Source organism: Cetorhinus maximus, chromosome 10 (genome assembly GCF_964194155.1).
Source record: "Cetorhinus maximus chromosome 10, sCetMax3.hap1.1, whole genome shotgun sequence".
In the NCBI taxonomy this organism is placed as follows: domain Eukaryota; kingdom Metazoa; phylum Chordata; class Chondrichthyes; order Lamniformes; family Cetorhinidae; genus Cetorhinus; species Cetorhinus maximus.
In genome coordinates this window covers 121,445,065-121,463,744 of record NC_135888.1, presented here as the reverse complement: position 1 = coordinate 121,463,744, position 18,680 = coordinate 121,445,065, and the positions used below count along the sequence as shown (strand labels likewise).

At 39.9% G+C, this 18,680-nt stretch overlaps 1 long non-coding RNA gene across 2 annotated transcripts in view; it reads left to right on the top strand.

Moving 5' to 3' along the window:
- The first annotated feature begins 4,470 nt into the window (after positions 1–4,470).
- LOC144685292 (uncharacterized) overlaps positions 4,471–18,680 on the top strand; it is a 268,208-nt gene continuing 253,998 nt past the window's right edge. For both annotated transcript variants that reach the window (XR_013577697.1, XR_013577698.1), the window contains exons 1-2: positions 4,471–4,776; positions 14,304–14,381. This is a non-coding gene — a long non-coding RNA (uncharacterized LOC144685292). The remainder of the gene's footprint in view (positions 4,777–14,303; positions 14,382–18,680) is intronic.

Genomic DNA, 18,680 nt, shown 5'->3' with positions numbered 1-18,680 from the left:
GTTTTGGTCTCACCGAAGCCCTGTGCAATTGAAGCAAGACTTCCTTTTCCTTGAACTTTAATCCCCTTGCAATAAAGGTCAATGAGGCATCTGCCTTCTTAACTGCTTGCTGTACCAGTACACTAACTTTGTGTTCATGGTACAAACACACCAAAGCCCCCCCGAACATCAATATTTACAAATTTCACACTTCTTAAAAAATATTCTGCTTTCCTATTCTTGTGGCCAAAGTGAATAATTTCACACTTCCTGCATTGCACACCACCTGCCACCTTGTTGCCCACTCACTTAATCTGTCTATATCTCTGTGCAGCCTCTTTGTGTCCTCCTCGCAACTTACATTCCCACCTAGCTTTGTATCATCAGCAAATTAATACATTACTTTCTGTCTCTTGGTCTAAGTCATTAATATAGATCATAAATAGTTGATGCCCCAGCACTGATTATTGCAGCATAGATGTCAACTTGAAAATTCTCAGTTTGTCCCTATGCTTTAATTCCTGTCCATTAACCAATCCTCAATCCATGTTAAGATATTACCCACATGAGCCCTTATCTTGTGTATTAACCTTTTGGGTGACACCTTATTGAATACTTTTTGGGAATCCAAGCATGTTACATCTCCTGGTTCACCTTTATATACCCTACTAGTTACATCCTCAGAAAGCTCTATTAGATCTGTCAAAGATGATTTCTCTTTCATCACACCATGTTGACTGCCTGATCATACTATAATTTTTTAAGTGCATTGCTAAGACTTCATTCATAATAGATACCAGCATTTTTCCAATGACTGGTGTCAGGTTAACTGGTCTGTAATTCCCTCTAATCTCTCTCCCTCCTTCCTTGAAAAGCAGTGTTACATTTGCTTCCAATCCACTTGGGCTGTTCTAGAATCTAGGGAATCCTATCCACTATCCACTATCTCTGCAGCTATCTTTTAGTACAAAGGAATTAACCACATGGAGCAATTGATTTATTTCCTGTCCACACCAATAACCCTTTGCTGTAAAATAAGCTGAACAGTTGCAAATTCTTGTCAAATAAGGAATCAATGTTCTGTTGATATTTCAAAATGAAACTGAAATAGTTGTTCTCGGTATTTCTTCATGGTGTATAATTTTTACAGCAATCCTAGATGGCAGAATGTGTATTGCAGGATTGAAATCTGTGTGACCCTGAAGTTTAATAAAATGGCAGTGTTTACACTATCCTGCATCAGGCAGCTACAATTTCAAAGCACTGTCAGACCCCCATTCCATCAACTCTATTAAAAATACTCAGCAATAGTTGTCATCCTCACCACTCCTTGCAGCAAGAGACATTTCTCAAGGATGTCACCTTCATATATACTTCTACAGTCACCTCTTGCATTGCATTTCATGTGTTTAAATTCAGAAATGGTAAGTTTGTTCCAATTCATAAACAAACTTTGGTTGGAGAGAGAACTTTCTGAGTTTCATAAAACACAATTTTCAATAGCAAGGACACTGAAAAGACTGTCTAGTTTTTTAGTCTCACCTGTTTAATGAAGCTTGATAACCAAATAGTGACAAATAATCCAAAGAAAACCGTACATGAAAGATTTCCCACCGAGCTGATACTAGTCTTCAACATGTCTTTGATCCAAGGACACCCACAATGTGTGATTCAGGGTGTCCTCACTCTTCTTGCATCTCCGGTACCAAGAAGAATTTTGAATGTGTTGCCCTGCGCCTGAGAGACCTGAGATTAACCAGTTGGGGATAAGGAGCACTGCAATCCACCCATGTGCCTCTCAAAATCAGCCAGTGTTATTCCTTCTGATTGGTACTTAGCTAGTCTATGTGGTGGAAGGAATGGGACTTGGTTGTAGTAGCCAGCCTGATAACATTGTCTAACTGGTCAGGCTAACATGTGAATGATAGTTACTCAGGAGAGCTCCTGAGGGTGCCCAGCATCTTACCCCAGCACAAAGTCAGTGCCTTCAAGAGAAGGGAGAAAACTGACAAGTAAAAAAAGAGAGATGTCTATGCTTGCTCAGTTTCAGCCCATGGAGGCAAAACAGAATCAAATAAGGTGTTTACCTTAAGAGAAATGACCCAGAATGTGAACATTCTGGCTCTGAAAGAACAAGGGGTGAACTTGGCCTTGGACTTGAACACAAAACATGCAAAGGCAAATCAGCAGCCCACGACCCAACTGTTCAACTTTCATTTAACACACTTGACATATTTTGGTTTACTCTGTTTCTTAATTAGCTCCTGACAGTAAAATCTTCTCTTAAAAGGGCTGCCATGATGAAGAGCCTTCAAAACGAAACACTATTTCCTTTGGTCCTGTTGACCACATGTCCCTTTCCATTCGGAGTCGTGGTCTGCCAATCTTGCATAATCTGGAAGCCCTTGCAAGGAACTACACACATTCACTCAGCATTTCCTTGTGAGGAAACTATAAACTGTACAGGGGTGGGGATACAAATCACTACCCTGTGTGTTGTTGCATTTGTACACATGGCATGCATGGTGTTGCTGTTGGTGCATATAAAGCAGAGTGGCATGTAGTGTACAAGAATATATGTAAAGTGTAGCAAACTGTGCATGTGGTGCAGATGAAGTGTACAATATGTGGAGCACCATGTGGCTTTTCTGCTGTGATGCACATGGAGCTGTATCTGGTTTGCACAAGGCAGTGTGAGGTGTGCACAGATTGGAAATTAATATATATGTGTAGTAACCACTTTACCTGGTGTATTTTTTTTAAAAATATTCACGGGATGTGGGCTCCACTGGCTGGGCCAGCATTTATTGCCCATCCCAAGTTGCCCTTGAGAAGGTGGTGGTAAACTGCCTTCAAATGAAAAATTGCATTGTATTTATAGAGTGACGTATGATGGAACTGAATGCAAAACTATGGGGGACATACAAGATGCATACAGAGTCGTGCACTTGTGTATGTGGCATAGGAGATGCAGGTGAGTCTGTTTGATTATATTTACTCTAATGTCATTGTTTTGAGACAATACATGTTTAAGCAGTGCATTTTCACTGCACAATGCCAGGTAATTAACATCTCCAAAGAGAGAGAAACTGATCACCTTCCCCTGACATTCAATGGCATTACCATCATTCAACCCCCACCATCAACATTCTGGGGGTCACCATTGACCAGAAAATTAACTGGACGAGTCACATAAATACTGTGGTTACAAGAGCAAGTCAGAGGCTGGGTATTCTGTGGGGAGTAACTCATTTCCTGACTCCCCAAAACCTTTCGACATCTATAAGGTACAAGTCAGGATTGTGATGGATTACTCTCCATTTGCCTGGATGAATGCAATTCCAAAAACATATGAAGCTTAACAATATCCTGGAAAAAGCAGCTCACTAATTGGCACCCCATCCACCACCTTAAACATGCACTCCTACCATCGGTGCACAGTGGCAGCAGTGTGCACGATCTACAAGAGGCACTTCAGCAATTTGCCAAGGTATTTTGACAGCACCTTCCAACCCCTCAACCTCTTCCACCTAGAAGGATAAGGGCAGCAAGCACACAGAAACACTACTCTGTGTAAGCTCTCCTCTTGGTAACACACCATTCTGACTTGGAACTTTATCACCACTCCTTCATTGTCACTGGTTAAAATCCTGAAACTCCCTACCTGACAGCACCCTGGGTGTACCTTTATCACACGGACCGAAGCAGTTCAAGAAGGTGGTTCACCACCACCTTCTCAAGGGCAACTTGTGATGGGCGATAAATGCTGGCCTTCCCAGTAATATCTACATGAAGGAATAAAAAGAAACATATATTTTCTTCCCATTTAATTTGACAACTGCCTTGCTGTGTGCTCCTGTGTACTGGGGACATGTTAAAAGTTATTTCAGTTGAACTGGGAGAAGATTAAAAATGAAACTGCTTCCGATACATAAATGGATGGTATTTTTGTTTCATTATAGCCCAAGCAGCTCATGATGGTGCAAGACTGACCTGTGAAACTCTCAAAATATTTGGGAAGGTTGTAACACAACAAAGCTATCTTACCTAAAACGAAAAAAAACAATTCATACCATGATATTATTTTTGCTCACTCCTTTTATGCAGGTGTCTTACTATAACTTGCTTTAATGCAGCACTCGTCACATAACAGAATGTTTGACAGCTTTTTTAAAAAAGGGGAAAGGTGGACACTGAAGGTGGACGCTTAAGCAAGCAAAACAGTGCAAGTGAACGATTATACTATGCTTCATGGTGCCTATTGCTCTCTTGACAGTGTCCACTGACTGGACTGAAAGTGAATCCGAGAGAGCTGGAGCTGTTATCAGTTTGAATGAGGGATGTGATACTGCTGCTCAGGGCTGCCTCTCATTTGTCTGCATTCACATCACATCCTGTCCCTCGGCAGGAGGGCGCAGCCCAGCTGTCTGTCACACTGTCCTCCCGATGCCTGCAGAATCCCTGTGCAGTAACACTATATCAGAGGCAAGAGCTTGCTCCTCTGTTCACATCGAGAGCAGCTCGTGTTTTTTTTTCCCCCCACTAGGCACCAGACAGTGGAAGCGACACTGACAGCATGAGAGGCAGCCCCCTATGACAGTGGCTGTTTTTGGGTTCAGACAAGAACAACTTATTGTTTTTCTTTTCTTTTTGTTTAAAGAAAACACCACTTCTGGTTTTAACACATTCTTCGTCATGGCAGAACCTTGAAGAAGTGTAGAGTGGCCACACAAGCTGGAGCTTCTCCAGGATTTCAGCGGCTGCAGACTGAGAACTCAAACTGCAGGTTACAGTGAGGTAGGTGTCATGCTGTGGAATGCCACTAGTTTGACTGACTATTTTAAGTTGTTGATCGTGCATATGTAGTTGCTATGGACACAGGTATGGCTTGCAATCCCTGCTACGTATTACTGATAGTTCAGCTGTACTTAAGCGCAAAGACAAGCTGAGTTTATGTTCGTTGTTACCCATCTTTAAGTTCAGCCTGTTACCCCAGGTTTGCCATGTTTTTTTTTCTAAAAGTGTTTCTTTTTGTTGCATTTCTCATGACGGACCTGATATGGAGAGATGTCACTTTATAGCTGCAGCACATGTAAAGAACACGATGGGTATAAAGTGGTTAGACTGGACCTCTAAATGGTTGCTGGCATAAGGAGCTGTCAAATCTCATTGCAGCCTTCTCCTATCAATATCGACTCCACATGCCAGAACCTCAGTTAATCGAGGACCCGCTTTAATTTCTATAGTTAGTGTATTGACTGACCCAGATGCTTCGTCACTACGAGCTTTGTGTTTCATTTTAAAAAAAAATATATATAATGGTGACAATATAGCAGGACACACTCGCAGTTCCAGAATGAAGTATTTTGTTTCCATTTAAACCCCATGGTGGCAGACTAGCTCCTTCAAGCACTTAATTTGTAGAGTTCTTGAATTGCAAATCTTCCATTCTCCCAAATCTCCTGGAGACAGATTTCTGTCCAATGTTTCACCTCTACAGTTATTATCCTGTGCTACGTGATGTATCACTGAGTTTTACAGGATGAGCATCCACTCGCGTCTGGGCGAATTGGCTGCCTCAGTGTCAACCGTGTGCGCCGAGTACACTGATCGTTCACTCCAGCTTGGCACTACACGAACCGTTCGTGTTTGTCAGGAGTGGCAGTTCTTATACGGTGGATAATACACACCAGGTAAAATGAACGACTCACTCACGTTGGCTGCTGTGAGGCTCAGTGTTGAATTTTACTCATGAGCAATTTGAAAATGGGTAAGTCGCATCTTGCTCATGACAGAGGACCCAGTACCTGGTTGGAACAATTTGTTTTAGTGATGCAGTGGCCAGTATTCATTAATCTAGCATTTCAGATAGGTAGAACAGCCTCCTATATCCTGTAAACTGTGCAAGTGTGTTGCAACTTTGCTATAGTACCTATTTATTTAATCCTTTTTATGGTTTGTGCTGAACATTAAAAATTCAGCCCAACAGATGTTTAATTTTATTTGCCTAGGGTTTACAGCATTTTAAATCACTTGGCTTTGAGTTTTGTCAGTGTAAAAAGTATTAACTTCTTAATTCTAATTGCATCTTCATTTTTATCATCTTCATTCATAGTATTCTCATGCTTGCAGAGAAGAAATTTTCTAATTAGGATGAAACTTGGCAACTAATAGATCGAATGTGACTGTGTCAAACTGGCAGGTCCAGATAGATTCCACTGCCATATTGTGTTAATGGCCGTATGCTAACAACGTTTCCCATTTATGCATTTTTCGTTTATTCTTTACATACAAAATTGGCCTCGGACTTGCAGGTGAGAGATAAAAGAAAGCAATATGGGGAAAATTGCATTCGGCCCAAAAAAATGGGAAAAAATGTTCATACTGTGAACATTCTGACTGATTTATGCAAGGATGATCCGAGCAGGCTTCAGGCTTTGTATCCACATTGCCGGTCAAGAATTTATTTCTGAATGTTTCTCGTACCAACCATCTTCAGCTGGGTGCATGAGAGGAATCTGGTCCATAACCTCTGCAAATTGAGCATGACCCCATCATCCATGCATGTGAGTCAGGGGAACACATTGTCGATCGAGCTGACACACTTAACTGTGCCTCATGAAGCTGCATTGTAAATTCTGAATCAGATGGCTTAGGACTCAAATCAAGATTGACAAACTAGTGCAGTACTGAAGGATTTCTGCAGTGGTTCTGCATTGTCTTCAGGGTGGGATGTTAATTAAATTCCAGTACGCCTGCTTTCTTTTTCCAATTGTTCCTTCTTTCCCATAAAGATAGAAGAAAAAAAAAACAAAATTGTATTTGCAGGGAACCTTTCGCGTCCTTCGAACATCCCTTAGGGATGTTTGACGTTTCAAATAGTCATCACATAATCAGGGTGTTCACAATGTGAACATTTTTTTTTTCCATATTTGAATGGATTGTCCTCATATTGCTTTCTTTTATCACTCACCTACTAGCGTGAGGCCAATTTTATATGAAAAGAATAAATGAAAAATGCACAAATGGAAAAGTTATCAGCATACGGTCATTAACACAAATGGCAGTGGAATCTATCTGGACCTGCTAGTTTGACACAGCAGGATTTTATACATTGTTTGCCAAGTTTTATCCTAATTAGAAGATTTCTTCTCTGAAGAATAACGCTTTTTTGGAATGCAGTCACTGTTGTAAAATAAGGAAACACAGCAACCAGTTGTTCCCACAAATAACAGTAATACAAATGACTTTTTGCAGTGATGGTTGAGGAATCAATATTGGGCAGGCTGATTTGGAACTTGATCTTCTTTCAATAGTGCCATGAAATCTTCTACATCTAACTGAGAGGACAGATGAGGGCTCATTTTAATGCCTTAGCTGAAAGACAGCACCTCTGACAGTGCAGCACTCCCAGTGAAGAAGTTACCCTTTGTCTGGCACCTTCCTATTGTGTATCAGGTGATGGGGGGGTCAATGTTGAACTCATATCTTGCTGCTGTATAGCCCAGGGTACTAATTCAAAATATCTTACACAAGTCATGGCATTACTACACAATATGAAAAAAAACCTTCTTCGACAATTTGCTTTTCAAAGCACAAATTATGTAATAGGAATAGAACATTCAGCCCACTACACCCATTATTCCATTTATGTTTGATAGGGTAGACATGGAGTTGTTTTCACTTGTAGAGGAGATCAGGACTAGGAGCCATAATCGTAAGATAGTCACTAATAAATTCATTAGGGAACTCATGAGGAACTTCTTTCGCCAGAGACTGGTTAGAATGTGGAATTCACTATCACAAAGAGCAGCTGAGATGACTAACATAAATGCATTTAAAGGGAAGCTAGATAAACACATAAAGGAGAATGGACTAGAAGGAAATGTTAGTAGGGTTAGATTAAGAAGGTGGGAAGAGATTCATGTGGTGTATAAATACTGACAAGGAGCCGTTGGGTGGAATGGGCTGTTTCTGTGTTGTAAACACTGTGTAATTCTCAAACTGCCATGGTGGGATTTGAACTTATGTTCTCTTGATTATTAATTCAAGCCTCTGGAATGCTAGTTCAGTAACATAACCGCTACACTACCGTAATCCCTACTTGTTTCATTCAGTCCTATAAAAAGGTTTGCTTATGGTCTAGTTTCCAGTTCAAACACCTTGACAGATGGCTGAAAGAATGATTACATTTTCCGTGCATCTACTGGAGTTGCCCAATTTACACTATTAACATTCAGTGGAATGGTTTCATGTCTGATGTACTTTGTGGAACATGAGTCTCTGCATTTTTTAAAAAAAGTTTCTAACTACTGTGTGAGAAAGGTGATGCTTGTCATCTTGTTAAATGTTAAAGATTGCCAAATTGATGGCTGCTGAACTAGTGATTGTTTAAATTGAATTGCCTTCAAATTATTCCTCACATTAAACAGACTACAAACTGCATGGAGCTGTTTAAAGTCTACAATTTTGTAAGTTTACACCAACAACAATAAGTTAGGTAAGTCAGTGGGTTCACTTTGATCTCCAAGTGGCGATATATATAAGGTTACCACAAGACTCTGAATTCAGGAGAATCCGTTTAGTTTATGAGCAGTGATAATTTATCCCATACAGCTTTCTATAAATGTTGACTCCTTAGCATCAATTAATCAACAGTTCCCAATCACTTTCAATGAAACAGTTTGGCCAAATCACATGGAATATGGTGACAGATAACACACAAGAAGGAATGAAACTCATTATGAGATGCATAAGATAAAGGTTTCTGATCATGGTGAAGGTGCTATTGTTAACAAGGAAAGACCAGACACACAAGAGAAAATGCTAGACCAGGCTTCCGTATCAGATCAAGTGGAATACAGGTACTGAGGGTGGGTTAGGGTAAGAAGAGATATGCAGGAAAAAATATTTTGTTGCATACAAATAGAATTTTCGTCTAAACAACTTGCTTACAAATTAATGGAATTGTATTGCAGTTGGAGTAATTTGATTTGGGAATTCAGGAAAGATTTGTATACAAGTGAGTTGCCTCCTGTTGCTGGGCTTCAGAATTGCATTTAAGTAGGTTTGACAGTAATATACTTATCTGTTGAATGAATAAACACGAGCTACTTCAGCTACAGTCTGTATTCTAGAAGAATTGACTCATGTGCAATTGATCCTTCTTTGCCTTTTTAATTGTGATTCAGAAATGGTTGTGGTTTGGACTACTTATTTCCTGTTGATCATGAGGGAGATCCTTCATCTTTTAATACAGTATTTTTTGTGAAAAAACATAATGAGCTCAGGGTTCATTGTAAGGAATTAAAGGGGGCTTTGAATACCTGAAGCAGAGAAATGGTTCTCTGGTGAGTTCCGAACATCCAGGTAATATCATCAGCCAATGACATGATTGAAATTGCTGATCCAAGCTATCTCTGCTCTTATGGAGTTGCAGCAGTGGAGTGGGAACAGCTACCAGAAGTTTTTAGCTTTAGATTCTCAGGGCTAACTTACAGTTAATCATAATTGTAACACAATTGCTTAATGGTGGTGGCTTAAGGAAGCTGGCAGTTACCTGTAGAATGAGATTTTGTGAGCTGGACACCACTTGCTTATTCATTTCCTTTCATCGTTAACATACTGGCCTAATTCTGCTCCTACGTCTTATGGTTTATAAAGTTGTCTCTATCTTCAGAGGATTAAAAGACAATGAGGGTGATTTTCACTTGGTGCTCCCTTGGAGGAGTCAGTGGGGAGCCTGAACCATTTTGATCCAGGATCCTCGCTATAATAGAACAAGAACAAAGAACAGAAAAATCCAGCACAGGAACAGGCCATTCGGCCCTCCAAGCCTGCGCCGATCATATTGTCCGTCAACTAAAACATTTTGCACTTCCGGGGTCCGTATCCCTCTATTCCCATCCTATTCATGTATTTGTCAAGCTGCCTCTTAAACACCACTATCGTACCTGCTTCCACCACCTCCTCTGGCAGTGAATTCCAGACACTCACTACCCTCTGCGTAAAAAACTTGCCCCACACATCTCCTCTATAGTTTTCTCCTCTCACCTTAAATCTATGCCCCCTAGTAATTGACTCTTCCACCCTGGGAAAAAGTTTCTGACTATCTACTCTGTCAATGCCACTCATAATTTTGTAAACTTCTATCAAGTCGCCCCTCAATCTCCGTCACTCTAGTGAGAGCAATCCGAGTTTCTCCAACCTCTCCTCATAGCTAATAACCTCCAGACCAGGTTACCATCCTGGTAAACCTTCTCTGCACCCTCTCTAAAACCTCCATATCCTTCTGGTAATGTGGCGACCAGAATTACACGCAATATTCCAAGTGTGACCTAACCAAGGTTCTATACAGCTGCAGCATGACTTCCCAGCTTTTATACTCAATACCCCTGTCAATGAAGGCAAGCATGCCATATGCCTTCCTGACTACCTTATCCACCTGCGTTGCCACTTTCAGTGACCTGTGGACCTGTACACCCAGATCCCTCTGCCCGTCGATGCACTTAAGGGTTCTGCCATTTACTGTATAATTCCTGCCTGTATTAGACCTTCCAAAATGCATTACCTTGCATTTGTCCGGATTAAACTCCATCTGCCATTTCTCTGCCCAAGTCTCCAACCGATCTATATCCTGTTGTATCCTTTGACAATCCTCTTCACTATCTGCAACTTTTCCAACCTTAGTGTCGTCTGCAAACTTACTAATTAGCCCAGTTATATTTTCCTCCAAATCATTTATGTATACTACAAAGAGCAAAGGTCCCAGCAATGATCCCTGCGGAACTCCACTAGTCACAGCTCTCCATTCAGAAAAGCACCCTTCCACTGCTACCCTCTGTCTTCTATGACCAAGCCAATTCTGTATCCATCTTGCCAGCTCACCTCTGATCCCAATGTGGTTGGTGGGCTGCCAGCACCAGTGATTATCTCCAATAGGCAGTTTGCCAAACTGCAGGTGAAAAATTGAGCAGGGCGACTATATGTGAAGGGATAATTGCAGCACTTTAAGGAGGAGAGTTAGAAGTGTTGGAAGTGAAGTGGGAGAAAGCACTTTTTTAGAGCAACAGCTGCACTACAGATGCAGGGATATTATAAGTGGATGTCTTTCATGCTCAAAACCCATATCTGCCTGCAATAAAAATGTGTGGCAAGCATGCAAGTAGCCTTCCCTTACTGCAACTAAGGGTCTCTTCCCCAGGCACAGTAAATGGTCTCCTCCTGGCCTGTACCATCCACTTTTCCTGAGCCAGAAATTGTTGATAGGATTGGAGGTCATCACTGTCTTTGACTCTGATCAGCAGAGACTCACAAGGCTCAGACCCTGTTTTCAGCAGGAACTTTGGTCCCTTGGTCTGAAATCCACTTGCAAGTTGGCAAGGACTGGAACTTGGTGAAGTCATTGCTTCCATTCCCCATCTCATGGTTACCCATTGTGGCCAGCTGTTGCTTCTTGATGATTTAGGACTGGATAAATATGGAAGTCTGCATGATGTGAACATCTGTGACCTCCTGGAAACAGTCAGGTATTGTTGACCTCAATAAGTCAGCATGATTATCTATTGTTGGCTGTAGGATAAAAATGCCGAATTGGAGTTAAGTTCACAATTGCAGTTCATCTTACTGTTAGCAAGAGTAAATGCAGGTCAATAGTCAATGTGCAACAGATGCAAATAAGAGTGTCTTTGTTGAGATAGGACCACGTCCTTGTGCATCAAGATCGAACAATTGGCTGATGATCTGTAAAAAAATAGGATCATCTTTCCATTTTTATATACCCCTCTTTTTCTCTATCTTTCCCACATAAAATGTTACCACATTTCTCAATGCATAAACATGGTAAGATATTGAATGCCTGGCAGTGGTATTTCAATCTACTTTAGCTGTGACTTACAATGAAATTGAAGCACCCTGTTTATAGCTGTCTGGTTATTTTAGGCAGTGCTTGCACCCTAATAAATGACTTAATTGATGTTTTAGTAATTATATGCTAATTTGTTAGAACAGAGTTGAATTGCATGCAGAAAATTCAGGTTCGCAGTAATTACAGTAAGCATTGCATTAGTATCCATGAAAACAGAGCATTATGTGTAGTTAGTGTGAGGTAACACAACTAAACACACAATTCCAGTGTGATTCTCCGTTGGTGTGAAGCCAGTTTCTTTTCCGATTACGACTCAGCAACTCAAGTCAGTGCTCACTGATTCCATCAATATTTATAAATACGCAAATGAAAATTAAAGATGCTGTATATAATTCTTTGTAACAGTTTTTATTTAAAAATAAGATCCTTTCATTGAGTGAGTTTGGCTTATTTTTTTGATACAGCACAATTAAATAATGGCATTCTTCTCTGTGATTTAATGGAACCTGTTTTGCACCCATCATACAATCTTGTCACAGTTGCCCAGTTCGATATTGGAAAATCAATTAAAAAACCCTACATTTAATTTATTAGTGTTGTTAAGTGCCGATTTTGGCTTGTGTGTTATCTTTCCATTGTTCAAAAAAAGTTTATTTTTATCTCTTTGGTTGAAAATACACATGCCCATAGCATAAAAATGGAGAAATTAAGTGCCAACATGTATTTGGGCACGAGTAGTTTCAAAATAAAACAGGTAAGTGCCAAGGTGACAACCAGCTTACTCTTGGTCATTTGCTTGTCACAGTTGATCAGTTTGAGGGGGAAAAAAATCATCAATTAATTTCAAATTTGTGCCAATGTCTTATTCATTTTGCACTATATATCCTTTTTCTAATAGACTAAATACAGCGCACAGTTCAAATTGCAGCAGGTACTTAATTAAGGGAACTCTGTACAATCTTCCCACTTAATCATTGTATATTTAAAAATACCCATTGTGTGCCTCTGCTTATTAACCCTAAAAGATTTGTTTTCTCTCTGAATTTGACTATTTGCATGTTGACATCAATTTTCTGGTTGGTCACTTGTATGTCTAATTTACATCCCCAATCTCACTTTCACCAATCAACTTAATTGTGGAAGTGTGCCCTATGTCATGCAGCACATTGAATACTATCTCTATAATCTCATAGAATGGGACTTTGGTTGGTCGGCCCACCTTTATATCTACGATCCTGGTATCACCTTTTACCCAATATCAGTTGGAGCTCCATACGTGGTTGCTACAAACTGAGGCATTTAAAGAGACCACATAATATCTTGTTCTTAAATATTCACTGTTTCATCCTGCTTTTGGTAACTCCCTTTACTATATATTTGACTCATCTTTTGCATGACTTGCAATCCCAACTTTCTATCTTATGATAAAATCAAGGAGAACACCAATACCTGTATTTGTACTGAGATTCAAATATATTATCTGTATGTAATTTTTAATTGGCAGCACAAACTGCATCTTTTTTGAAACTTTGGCCTGTCTTCCAGTCAAGTGAAATGATAGGTCTAAGGAACTAAAACACAATATGGCCTTAAAAATTGTATTCCGTAAATGCGATGTTATACAATCAAAGAGTGTCAAAACCCAGTATAGTAATTCAGAATGCGTCTTGTATAATTGTATAATATATATAGAAGTGTTACACTCATGTAACACAGAACACACCATGTATGGTATATACAGTAGTGCGATATCTCACTGATAGATTATTATTTGTTGATAAAATATTCTCATCCTGCGGAATGAGAAGGCTAAAACTATGTTCCAGTATTTCTCTTTCGGTCATGTGGTATGAATATAAAGGTCAAATTGGAGATGATTAAAAAATTGGTGGTGGAATATATAACAAGAAAGAAAGGAACATTTTCACTTAAATAGCATTTTTCACGACCTCAGGATGTCCCAAAGCACTTACGCACTTTTGAAGTGTCATCACTATTGTAATGTAGGAAACATGACAGCCAATTTGCACACAGCAAGGTCCCACAAACAGCAGTTTGATAATGACCAGATAATGTGTTTTATGACGTTATTTGAGGGATAAATATTGGCCAGGACACTGGGTAGAACTTTGCTCCTCTTCAAAATATGAGCTTAATAGGAACGTTAGTGCAAATGTGTGCTCCTGTTACCAGTGTATTAGGTGCTACACTGTTTAACTAGCTTGTAGACATGAAAATTTCTGCTCCAATAGCATTTTCATTTAAAGATCCCCACTTGGCCTTCAATATCATCTCACGGTTTTATTCTGGTTCAGCACAAGCTACTAACGAAGATAACATTAAAATTCTAATACTTAATAGGTCATCTGAATGTGAGTGAGCAAAGAAGAGGGGAATTCTGACTGTGTGTGTGGTGAGGTATGTGTGCATTCATCATATTGTATTATTTGTTTTACAGGGGTTGTCAAGGTAGAGGAGCATTTCCTGCCTGACTGAGGGGAAGCATTTTCTATCCCACCGTTGATGCATAAAAACGGTGAGTGGACCCAAAAATAAACACAAATGCCCTGAGAAGCTTTAACAAACTAATTTCAAAACAGGATTTTTAAAGCTGTATTTTTACAATTATACATAGTGCATGATTAGCCTCAAAAGTTAATTAGGATTTCTTCAAACTGCAGATAAAAATAGGCAGCTTGCAAGTTTATGTACCCCTGCCCTTTTAATCATTCATTAGATCACAATGAGATCAATACCAATGCTGTAATGGCTTCTTACGGTGCAAGTAAATCTCTGCTCCATTCATGGAGAGCCTTGATTTGAGAATTCTTCATGCCTTCACCCTGCACTAAAATTTGTTGCCAATGAGCTCATAGTTGTAGCAAGTTGAATCTCTGAAAACTGTTCTTCCTTAGTTTAGGGATTTCAAAATGGTGATTCATTTTTTTACACTTGCAGATGAGTGAATGGAATGAAAGATGTTAATAAATGAAAGTGTGAATGAGACTTCCATCATGCCAATGGTTGTGAAACCCTATCGCTATTTTGTCACAGACGAAACCAAGCTTGGCTTCGCTTGTGACAAAACAACGATAGGGTTTCACGTTCCACCTTACTTGAGTAGGTCTTGCATTCTAAGTTATTCAAAGCCAAGCAAATGGAAAAGCAATATTGATTGGCATTCTTTAATATGTTATCTCATCTCATGTTATGTCATCATAGTGATGTTTGCCAACAGGTTGACTTGAGTTTATTGAGCATACAAATCATAGACAATTAGGAAACATTTTATTATACTTGTACATAAATAACAGTCTGAGGTCAGGGAGGAGAATAAGTACATTCCCACTATAAAGAAAAAATTCTAAAGGGAGGACCCACCATCCATGGTTAACTAAAGAAGTTAAGGAAAGCATCAAACTTAAGGAAAAAGCACACGACTCCGCAAAGATGAGTGGCAGGGCTGATGATTGATCAGAATGTAAAGAATGGCAGAGAATGGTCAAAAGGTGATTAAGGAGAAAGAAGTTATGGTATGAGAGGAAGCTTGCTAGAAATGTAAAAACGGATAGCAAGAGTTTCTACAGGTACCTAAAAAGGAAACAAGTAAGTAAAGTGAGTGTTGGTCCTCTAGAGAGTGACAGTGGGGAGTTAATAGTAGATAATAAGGAAATATTGGAAGAAATGAACAATATATTTAGCTTCTGTGTTCACTGCAGAGGATACAAAAAACATTCCAGTATTGCTGCAATCAAGAGTTGAATGGGAGAAAGGAACTTGGTGAAATTGAAATCACTAGGGAAATAGTACTGAGCAAATTGATGGAGCTGTGGGCTGGCAAGTCTCTGGGTCTCGATGGACTACATCCTAGGGTCTTAAAAGAGGTGGCTAATGCGGTAATCAATGCCCTGGTGTTAATTTTCCAAAATTCTTTAGATTCTGGAAAGGCTCCATCAGATTGGAAAGTAGCAAATATCACCCCTCTATTCAAGAAGGGAGGGAGGCAGGAAACAAGAAACTATAGACCAGTTAGCTTGATGTCTGTCATGGGGAAGTTATTAGAATTGATCATTAAGGAGGTTATAACTGGGCACTTAGAACAGCTCCAGACAATTGGAAAGAGTCAGCATGGTTTTGTGAAAGGGAAATCATGTTTAACCAATTTGTTGGAGTTTTTTGAAGGGGTAACATGCGCAGTGGATAAAGAGGACCCTGTAGATGTACTGTACTTGGATTTCCAGAAGGTATTTGATAGGGTGCCACATCAAAGATTATTATGGAAAATAAAAGTGCATGGTATATTGGGTAACAAATTAGCATGGAAAAAAGATTGGCTGACTGGCAGAAAGCAGAGAGTATGCATAATGGGTCTTTTTCTGATTAGCAGGATGTGACGAGTGGAGTCCCACAGGGGTCTGTACTGGGGCCTCAACTTTTTACAATTTACACCAAGTGACTTAGATGAGGGGAGTGAAGACATGGTAGCTAACTTTACAGATAGCACAAAGACAGATAGGAAAGCATGTTGTGAAGAGGATATAAGGAAGTTGCAGATGGATATAGATGGGCTGAGTGAGTGGGCAAAGATCTTGCAAATGGAGTTTAATGTGGGAAAATGTGAAGTTGTTCGCTTTGGCAGGAAGAACAAAAAAAGAGTGTTACTTAAATGGAGAATGGCTGCATAATTCTGAGGTGCAGAAGGATCTAGATGTTCTAGTACATGAGTCACAAAAAGTTAGTAGGCAGGTACTGAAAGTAATTAAGAAGGCTAATGGAATACTATCCTTTATTACGAGAGGGATTGAATATAAAAGTAAGGATGTTATGCTTCAGTTACTTAGGGCATTTGTGAGATCACACCTCAAATACTGTGTGCAGTTTTGGTCTCCTTATGTAAGGAAGGATGTAAATGCATTGAAGGCTATCCAAAGGAGGTTGACTAGATTGATACCTGGAATGAATGGGTTGTCTTATGTTGGACAGACTGGGCTTGTTTCCACTGGAGTTTAGAAGAGCGTGGGGTGATTTGATTGAAGTATATAAGATCCTGAACAGCCTTGACAAGGTGGACGTCGAAAGAATGTTTCCTCTTGTGGGTGAGTCCAGAACTAGGGGGCATTGTTTTAAAATTAGGGTTCGCCCTTTTAGGACAGAGATGAGGAGAATTTTTTCTCTCAGAGGGTTGTACGACTTTGGAACCCTCTGCCTCAGAAGGCGGCGGAGGTGGGGGTCACTGAATATTTTTAAGGAAGAGGTAGATAGACTCTCATTAGGCAAAGGAATCAAAGGTTATCAGTGTTAGATGGCAATGTAGAAATCAAAACACAAGAAGATCAGCCATGATCTTATTGAATGGCGGAGCAGGCTCGAGGGGCTGAATGGTCTACTCCTGTTCCTATTTCTTATGTACTTATGTTCTTAGACTGTTATTCATAGAAGGCATTCTTGTTTATTTACAGATCTATGTACATCTCAATACTGTGCGTGAGGCTGTACTTCTACTTCCCACTAGATCTCGGTTACTTAATCATCTGTCATTGCATAGTTAAAAACAGTACCAGGTGCTGTTGATGTCAACCATTTACTCTATAGTTGAGGCTCCAGAGTTTCCGAATCCCTGATTGATCTAGCAGTGTTAGGAGCCTGCCCATCGTCCTTAATAAAAAAGCAAGTGCAGAGGTGGCTAATTAAAAGGCTTCCTCCTGGAAGACTGCATGCTGGTTTTTTGCAGGTAACTGCAGCCTTGGGACCCCAATTTGGTCCTGATGTTTGGGTCTAGAACTAGCAGGAAAATCCAGCCCTTACAGCAGAGAATAGCAATGATAAAATGTGATTAAAAATAAGGATCTGGGGGAATAGAAGGTTGTTGGTACACTGGGTAAGAAGCTAAATTTTACAGATGTGGTTTGTGTATCACAGGGTTAGTTCCTATAGAATAACTTAAAAAGTGCAATTGAGGGAGTTGGGCAGAGTTCATGATGATGGGACAAATTGATTGCAGTTTGTGAAGGAAACAGTGTTGATGGGCTCAAAAGTCTTTCTTTATTTCATTCTATTTTCTTTTAACCTTTAAACAAGTCAATTTTGTTAAAATGCATTTCTAATTGGTTGTTGATATGTGAGTGTTGTGGCACAGTGGATGTAAATGCTAAGCTGCTCAAATCCCAGAGGGAAACTTGAAACAACTGCCACAACTGTTTTGAAATTTGTATTTTTATTTCAAGATGCATGCCTTGAATTCAGTCGTAATAAGTCCACCGAGTCTTAGAAGTGTTTTTTTTTACAAATTTTAAGCACATACATAGATCTGCAAATTACTACTATGATAACTCCTAGCTCCTCTAATTAACTTGGCTCCCAGTTACACCCCTGTTAAGGCAACAGTAAAACAAAATAGACTTTAACAGACCCAGGCAAAGCACACAATACCCTGGACAGGTTTATTCACAATGAATTCTCTTAGCTTCGGTTCCTATAGGCAGCAGCTTGGTACATAGAGGCCAGAGGCTTTTCACACTTGTTAGATGTTAGAATTCCTTCTCCTTACACATAACCTCATCTCCTTTATATATGTTTCTCCCTTTTTAATGTAAATCCCATTGTTCCAATATGTACTTTATCCTACTAATAATAAAAACCTTTCATAGTATCAATTTTTTCAGTAGGATTTAGAAAAAAAATAAACACATTGGGCAGAATTTTCTGCCTGTCGGGTGGGCGGGCCCAACCCAATCTCCGACAGGCGGGGAGCCGATCCCTGTCGGAGAAGCGGGCCCCGCCGCCATTTTACGTGGGGGGTCCAATTAAGGCCCACCCAGCGTGATGTCCGGCGGGA